We start from the raw sequence: 9,489 nt of genomic DNA, 5'->3' as shown, positions 1-9,489 counted from the left end.
ATTGGGTCTTTTCCAATGAGTCAACTCTTCGCATCAGGTGGCCAAAGTATTGGAGTTTCAGCTTCAGTATCAGTTATTCCAAAGAACACCCAGGACTGATCTCCTTTAGGATGGACTGGTTGGATCTCCTTGCAGTCCAAGGGACTCTCAAGAGTCTTCTCCAACACCACAGTTCAAAAGCATCAATTCTTCGGTGCTCAGCCTTCTTCACAGTCCAACTCTCACATCCATACATGACCACTGGAAAAACCATAGCCTTGACTAGACGGACCTTTGTTGGCAAAGTAATATCTCTGCTTTTTAATATGCTATCTAGGTTGGTCATAACTTTCCTTCCAAGGAGTAAGCGTCTTTTAATTTCATGGCTGCAGTCACCATCTGCAGTGATTTTGGAGCCCAAAAAATAAAGTCTGACACTGTTTCCACTGTTTCCCCATCTACTTCCCATGCAGTGATGGGACCAGACGCCATGATCTTCGTTTTCTGAATGTTGAGTTTTAAGCCAACTTTTTCACTCTCCTCTTTCACTTTCATCAAGAGGCTTTTAGTTCCTCTTCACTTTCTGCCATAAGGATGGTGTCATCTGCATATCTGAGGTTGATAGTTCTCCCGGCAATCTTGATTCCAGCTTGTGCTTCTTCCAGCCCAGTGTTTCTCATGATGTACCCTGCATAGAAGTTAAATAAGCAGGGTGACAATATACAGCCTTGACGCACTCCTTTTTCCATTTGGAACCAGTTTGTTCCATGTCCAGTTCTAACTGCTGCTTCCTGACCTGCATAGAGGTTTCTCAGGAGGCAGGTCAGGTGGTCTGGGATTCCCATCTCTTTCAGACTTTTCCCGTTTATTGTGACCACACATCTGATCACGGAACTGATTCCTCAGCGACTGAAAAGAGTGAGACGACGCCGTAGCAGCAAGGATGGACCTAGAGACGGTCACGCTGAGCGGGGAGAGTCGGGGAGGAGGAGACACGCTGTCTGACGCCCTCATCAGATAGAGAAGGAGAGATGCCATCTGACGCCCTCATGTGTGGGATCTGGAAAGAAACGCTACGGGTGAGCTTATTCACAAAACAGACGGACTCACAGGCTCAGAGACAAGCTCACAGTCTCCAGGGGGAAGGACGGGGAGGGAAGGACGGGGGAATGGACAGTTAGGAAGTTTGGGATGGACATGTATACCGGCTGTAGTTAGAACGTATAACCAACAAGGACCTACTGCAGCACACCACAGAAGCCTGCTCAGTGTTATGTGGCAGCCTGGGTGGGAGGGGAGGTGGGGGAGAATGGGTGTGTGTGTGTGGCTGAGCCCCTTAACTGTTCACCTGAAACCACCACAGTGTTGCTAATCAGCTTTCTTATACAGAATTATACGTTTTTTTAAAAAATGATCAGAGGAGAGAAGGGAGGGGCAGAGGCAGGATCAGATCAGATCAGATCAGTCGCTCAGTCGTGTCCGACTCTTTGCGACCCCATGAATCGCAGCACGCCAGGCCTCCCTGTCCATCACCAACTCCCGGAGTTAACTCAGACTCACGTCCATCGAGTCAGTGATGCCATCCAGCCATCTCATCCTCTGTCGTCCCCTTCTCCTCCTGCCCCCAGTTCCTCCCAGCATCAGAGTCTTTTCCAATGAGTCAACTCTTCGCATGAGGTGGCCAAAGTGCTGGAGTTTCATCTAAAGGTAGGGATTAAGAGGTGTAAACTGCTGTGTATAAAATAAATAAGCTACCAGCTCTACAAGGCTGAACTGTGCAGCTCAGAGAAATGCAGCCATTGTTTTATAGTGAGTTTAAACGAAATATGATCTGTAAACATTTTGAACCACTTTATTGTTTACCTAAAACTCGTATAATACTGTAAATCAACTATACTTCATTTTAAAACTATAAAATAAAAATTAAAAATAAAAAACATCAAATTGTAAAGAAAAAAATTAGATGAGCCAGAATTTCAAATTCATTTCTATTCTATTTTTTTTATTTGTGAGATTGAATATCTTTATGCCCTATAATGAAAAATATATGCTTTAGTTGTAATTTTTAAAAAAAGAATTCATTCCATGGAACTGAATGGACTAATTAGGAGGATTATCATTTTTATGACTTTTTGCTCTAAACATTACAGGTTCTTTTGTGTTTTGCTTTTCCAGATTTGAGAAAACCTTTCCTCTCAAGCTATCCATAACTTACAACAATTAGATAAAGTAAACCTTTGGAGACAAAGATTAAATAGCTCTTTTCTCCCTACTTGATCCCTCCAGAAGCTGGAAACTCTGAGTGAATATTTTCAGTATAGTTTCAATACAACTCTGCTCTCATTATAACAGTACACAGTTAAAAACATCTGTTCTTTTACCAAGGCTTTAACTGGAATGTCGTATTTGAGAGGGATGTGCATAGCCTCAGACCAGAGAGCTTTAAGGAATAAGTGTTAGTTGCTCACTTGTGTCTGACTCTTTGTGACCCCACAGAGTGTAGCCTGTCAGGCTCCCCTGTCCATGGGATTCTCCAGGCAAGAAGACTGGAGTGGGTAGTCATTCTCTTCTCCAGGGGATCTTCCTGACCCAGGGATTGAATCTGAGGCTCCTGCATTACAGGCAGATTCTTTGCCATCTGAGCCACCAAGGAATCTCCTTAAGGAACTAAGATGAAATTTATGGAGCCAATAAGCCACTTGAGATCTTGCTTACAGGGCTCCAAGCAGCCTAAATATGTGTGTAAGGAAAGCCACTTCCCGGTAGGTACAGAAACCTCAAGATATTTGGGGGACCTGAAGAAGAGAGGAATTTAGCCAGATCTGAAGGTATTGCCGGAGAAGGCAATGGCACCCCACTCCAGTACTCTTGCCTAGAAAATCCCATGGACGGAGGAGCCTGGTAGGCTGCAGTCCATGGGGTCGCTAGGAGTCAGACACAACTGAGCGACTTCACTTCCACTTTTCCTTTTCATGCACTGGGGAAGGAAATGGCAACCCACTCCAGTGTTCTTGCCTGGAAAACCCCAGGGACGGGGGAGCCTGGTGGCCTGCTGTCTATGGGGTCAAACAGAGTCGGACACGACTGACGCGACTTAGCAGCAGCAACAGCAGCAGAAGGTATTGCTGGCGAAATCTGATGCCAAGTTCTTGCTTGGCTTTCCTGGCCTCAAGAGTCCTTTAAAAGTTCATCCTGAGATTCTTTATGAAAAATTCCAGCAAATCTATTTAAAAGATAATAAAAATGTGGCCAATTGCTATTCTTGTTCCACTTATGTAAATAAATACGTTGAGTTAATTGAAACCTGACTTATTTTGCAAACAAATTAATCTTAATTTGGCTATCTTTGGTGGAAATGAAGGTGATTTTAGAAAAGTTACGTTTCAGTAATATATTTTCTGGATATCAGGTTCTAGTGTTGTTAAAAGAATCTTTGAGATTTTGGTATTTACCTGTAATCTAGACTAGATCCTGAATTCTAGTTTTGGCTAATATCTGGCTATGACTCTCCAAACTGATAGTTCCAGTTTTCCTTGCATCTTTTTGACTTGGAATCAAGGGGAACTAAAAACGTCCTTTTCCCAAAGTTATGTAGGCTAACATTGGACACCTTGCTACAAATGTCAGAGAAACCAGCATAACAACTCACGTATAGACGATCATTACATTTGTTGTTGTATGAGCTACTCGGAAAGTTTACCTAAACCCTTGATGACATAATCAGAGACATCTCACACTGCAAAAGATGCTCGAACCCTGACACTGGGAAATCTTCAGCTGACTCCCTCTGGACTTAATGCCTTATTGTGACTTGGAATGTGACTGCTGTACCATGATGCCCTCCAGAGGAGTGATGAATGTTTGATGTCGGGATGACTGACCACTCCTGCAAAATTCCTCCTGATGAAGATCCACAGACTTCTCCTATACCGAACACTGCCTGAGACTCACTTTTCAGATGACTTCTTGCTCACATGTGGCCAAAATCTCTCTGAAAGCAAAGCTGGCTCTCAACCGTCTCTTTCTCTCCTCTGTGGATGGGACTCTCTGGCAATGAGCCTTCGAAGAACCAAATGAGTTGGTACCAATGCCAAATAAGCAAAGAGCTGATCATCAATGCTTTCTAAGTTTTCCTACGTGGTGCTAGTGGTAAAGAACCCACCTGCCGATGAAGGAGACATAAGAAATGTGGATTCGATCCCTGGGTCAGGAAGATCCCCTGGAGAAGGAAATGGCAATCCACTCCAGTATTCTTGCCTGGAGAATCCCATGGATAGAGGAGCCTGGCGGGCTACAGTCCACAGGGTTGCAAAGAGCTAGACACAACTGAAGTGCCTTAGCACATTTTGGTGGGAAGGCAAACTAGTACAGCCACTATGGAGAACAGTGTGGAGATTCCTTAAAAAACTGGACATAGAACTGCCTTATGATCCAGCAATCCCACTGCTGGGCATACACACTGAGGAAACCAGAAGGGAAAGAGACACGTGTACCCCAATGTTCATCGCAGCACTGTTTATAATAGCCAGGACATGGAAGCAACCTAGATGTCCATCAGCAGATGAATGGATAAGAAAGCTGTGGTACATATACACAATGGAGTATTACTCAGCCATTAAAAAGAATACATTTGAATCAGTTCTAATGAGGTGGATGAAACTGGAGCCTATTATACAGAGTGAAGTAAGCCAGAAAGAAAAACACCAACACAGTATACTAACGCATATATATGGAATTTAGAAAGATGCTAACAATAACCCTGTATATGAGACAGCAAAAGAGACACTGATGTATAGAACAGGCTTATGGACTCTGTTGCCGAGGGAGAGGGTGGGAAGATTTGGGAGAATGGCATTGAAACATGTATAATATCATGTATGAAACGAGTTGCCAGTCCAGGTTCGATGCACGATACTGGATGCTTGGGGCTAGTGCACTGGGACGACCCAGAGGGATGGTATGGGGAGGGAGGAGGGAGGAGGGTTCAGGATGGGGAACACATGTGTACCTGTGGTGGATTCATTTTGATATTTGGCAAAACTAATACAATTTGTAAAGTTTAAAAATAAAATTAATTAAAAAAAAAGAAAAATTTAGGTCAAAAGGGGGAAATATGAAAGAAAATCAAGCTAGAGTCAGAATTGCTGAGAGAGCTCTCTAAACTGGAGCCTGAGAACTGGGGATGCATTGAAGAAGTACGACTTATGTGCATGGCAGCCTGGGTGGAATCTGACATTGTGACCTGTTGACGTCATCCAGAATATCTGCCAAAACTCCAAGATACTTATCAGATCCCTACCCGAAAATAACTTGTGATTGCTTGAGAACAAAACTTCTCTAACTTACATCAGAGTCAATCCAGTTCTCACCAGACAACTTTTACAGTCTCATGGTTTTCGTCTTTACAAGCCCCCGATTTTCTCTTACATGTTGTTGCTGTTCAGTTGTGAAGTCATGTCCACTCTTTGTGACCCCATGAACTGCAGCACACCAGGCTTCTCTTGTCTAGAGTTTGCTCAAACTTATGTCCATTGAGCCGGTGATGCCATCCAACCATCCCATCCTCTGTCGCCCCCTCTCCTCCTGCCCTCAATCTTTCCCAGCATTAAGGTCTTTTCCAAAGAGTTGGCTCTTCACATTAGGTGGTCAAAGTATTGGAACTTCAGCATCAGTCTTTCCAATAAATATTCAGAGTGATTTCCTTTAGGATTGACTGGCTTGATCGCCTTGCTTTCCAAGGGACTCTCGAGTCTTCTCTAGCACCACAGTTTGAAAGCATCAATTCTTTGGCTCTTACTTGGAACATCTCTTGAGGTTACTAGAATCTGTGCCTCCCAAATCCTTAAAACCCCAAATGAGGTCTATTTTCTTATTGGCAGCCTCCTGGATTTTTTTTGTCTGACAGTGGTGCCCCTGTTTACCACTTTGAACAGCTGCAGCACTGATTCCCAAGATGAGCACACTGTATACCTGCATACGCAGCACAAGAGGGCTCCGGCGGCTCCACGTCCTCACCAACATCGTTATTCTCCATTTGAAAGTGTGGCTGTCCTGGTGGTACAAGTTCCCTCACTGTAGCTTGATTTGCATTTCCCTGATGACTGCTGGTGTTGGCATCTTTCCACGGGCTTACTGGCCGTTGTATATCCTCTCTGGAGAAATGTCTCTTCAGATCCTCTGCCAGTTTTGTTACTGTTTTAGTCGCTAAGTCGTGTCTACTGTTTTGGGGACCCCATGGATTGCAGCCTGCCACGCTCCTCTGTTCATAGGATTTCCCAGGCAAGAACACTGGAATGGGTTGCCATTTCCTTCTACAAGGGATCTTCCTGATCCAGGGATTGAGTCCAAGTCTCCTGCATTGGCAAGCAGATTCTTTTTTTGTTTTTTTTTTCAGTCTTCAAATATTTTTTATTGGAAAGCCATGCATTGCCTTCATTTATTGTATTTCAAATCACTGTACATTTACTTTTATGAAAACACTGCTTTCATTTTCTAGCACAAGAAAACTGTTTCAGGAACGTAGAGAAATATCCAACTTAAATAGTGAAAAAGTGCACCATAATTACTACTGCATTGCAGTCGTTTCTGCATTTTCCGTTTCTTAAATAACTATCTTGTCTGATAACACACAATATAAAGAGCATTTATGAAAAACAGACACTTACATGTACATCTAAAGTCTTACTGAGAATATCCTGTGGGCATCAGATAACCAGTCACAGGCGCAGCTGCAGTAACAGGATATGCACACGCCTATTGGTTCATAACATCAGCAAGTGGACTCGCTGCCACTGAGCCACCCACTAAACTGGGCTATTTGTGTCTTCACTGTTGAGTTGTAAAAGTTCTTTATATATTCCTCCTCTATATACTCTGCTGCTGCTGCTAAGTCTGACTCTGTGTGACCCCATGGATGGCAGCCCACCAGGCTCTGCCGTCCCTGGGATTCTCCAGGCAAGAACACTGGAGTGGGTTGCCATTTCCTTCTCCAGTGCATGAAAGTGAAAAGTGAAAGTGAAGTCGCTCAGTCGTGTCCGACTCTTAGTGACCCCATGGACTGCAGCCCACCAGGCTCCTCCGTCCATGGGATTTGCCAGGCAAGAGTACTGGAGTGGGGTGCCACTGCCTTCTCTGTCTATCTACTCTAGATATGAGTATATAAAGAGAAATGATTTGCAACTCTTTTCTCCAACTCAGTGGGTTGTCTCTTTACTTCTTGACGGTGTCCTTTTCGTGTTTTAATTTTTTTTTTTTTTAATTTGGCTGCAGCACGGATCTTAGCCGCGTCATGCAGGATCTTTAGTTGTGACACGTGGGTTTTAGTTCCCTGGCTAGGGATTGAACTCAGTCCTCCTGCACTGGGAGTGAGGAGTCTAGCCACTGGACTGCCAGGGAAGTCTCACATTTTAATCGTGTGAAGTCTAACTGACGTGCTTTTCCTTTCGCTTGTGCTTCTGGTGTCATACATAAGACACCGTTGCCTAGTCCAGTTTTATGATGATTTACTTCCATGTTTTCTTCCGAGAGTTTTATAGTTTAAGCTCCTGTGTCAAGGTCTTTGATCCGCTTCGAGCTCATTTTTCTGTGTGCTGTGAGGTATCTGTCCTGATTCCTGATTCCTGCTTACAAGTCCCTCCCCGCCACCTGTGACCTGGAAAACTCCTGTGTTTACATCAAGACCCTGCTGTGTGTCGCTTCTTGTGTTAAGGCAAGGCTCTTTGCACACGCCTGGGCAGCTTGTACTGCTCCCTGGGATGTGGGCTCACAGCCAGTCCTGCTCTGACGCTGGTCATCTCTGAGTCAACCCTTGGGTGCACAGGAGCTGTTGCTGAAGGGGTGCCGATCAAGCAGCCAGCACCGACGGCAGCGCCCACCAGCCAGAGTCTACGGCGGGGACTTTGCAAACCTCGCCCCCACTCTGCCCAAGGGCCACACAGAGGGGCTCACACGACACAAATGGGGAGATGGGCTCAGGGAACAGGAGCACTTCCCTGAGGTCACACAAGCAGTGAGTGATGGATGGACGACCAGATGAACAAGGTTGCAAAGAGATGGTTCCATCTGAAGAGACTGAACTGGAACCAAATCTCTCTCTTCAAGCCCCCGAGAGTATCTTACAGGTGTGCCCTAAGAAACACAAAGATCAGATTCCCAGTGTAGGGAATGTCAACAGATATAACAGCTACACTGGAAAGCGACCTCCGGATCCCTATAACTAGAAGCTCTTGCAAGACACTGTTAATTTTCCAAGTGTTTAATTCAGAGATGTTTGGAGGGGAAGTTTCAAGCAACACCATGTCTGGGAACGAACTCCTTTGTAGCAAAGCCGGGTCTTTGTTTGTCACACGTGTCCTGATACACCAAGATGGAGCCAGCCTTCCGGCCAGTTTTCTCCAGGGGGCCCTCCCCTGCCTGGCTGTAGGTGAACAGGTCCAATGGGCGGGGGGCGGGGGGCAGTCTCATGGGTGCTGGCCTCCCTCCCTCCTGCGCGCTCCCTGTGCCCCCCGGCTTTAGCCCTGCAAGACTGCTGGGGGCCAGTGCTGTGTCAAAACCTCTGCACCATCCCACCACCCCCAATCTCCCGCCCAGCTCACCCCAGCGCCTCCAGCCCCCACTGCACTCCCCATCCAGCCCCACCCCCAACCCCACTCCACCCCAGTTCCAGGCATCTCACCTCACCTCTGCCCACCCAAACCTAGCTCATCCCACCCCCACCCCACCCCACCCCCACTCCACTCCACCCTGGCCCCAGCCCCACCTCCCTTCCCCTCTCCCTATCCACACCGGCACCCGCCCCCTCCCTGCTGCCCCATCCCATTCCTTCCCCTTTGGCCCACTCTGGACCCAGCTCAGAAACACGCCCTTCTGTGACTCCGTGCCGCCCACGTGAGGAGTGCGGCAGGGCTTCTGCAGCAGCCGGTCCGCAGGCGAGGAGCGACCGCTGATGGGCAGGAGCTCAGAAGGTGCTGTCACCATGGCGCTCCTTAACCGTGACTGTATATAAACTTACAGTCAAATAACCTGCAGCAAAGCCAGAACCCACCACTTCCTAGCGACCTGCCTGCCTGTGCTCCTCCTCTGCACGCCACGAGGGGCTGACCCGTGTGGGGCACAGGGGTGGCCGCACCTCCTCCGGCTGGCACTGGGACCCCACGTGGAGGACTTAGCTCAGAAATTGGCAAGGGCCACCTCAGGCCTAAACTCAGTTTCTACTGGTGACACCCCGTCAGAGGAGATTTTATTGTTCAGTTGCTCAGTCGTGTCTGACTCTTTGTGACCTCATGGACTGGAGCACACCAGGCTTCCCTGTCCTTCACCATCTCCTGGAGTTTGCTCAAACTCATGTCCATTGAGTTGGTGATGTCAGCCAGCCAGCTCGTCCTCTGTCGCCCCCTTCTCCTCAGTGTCCTTAATCTTTCCCAGCATCAGGGTCTTTTCAGTGAGTCAGTTTTTCTCATCAGGTGGCCAAAGTATTGGAGCTTTAGCTTCAGCATTAGTCCTCCCAATGAA

Source organism: Bos javanicus, chromosome 29, assembly GCF_032452875.1.
Source record: "Bos javanicus breed banteng chromosome 29, ARS-OSU_banteng_1.0, whole genome shotgun sequence".
Taxonomy (NCBI): domain Eukaryota; kingdom Metazoa; phylum Chordata; class Mammalia; order Artiodactyla; family Bovidae; genus Bos; species Bos javanicus.
The sequence above is the reverse complement of the archived record's forward strand: the minus strand, read 5'-3'. Positions refer to the sequence as shown.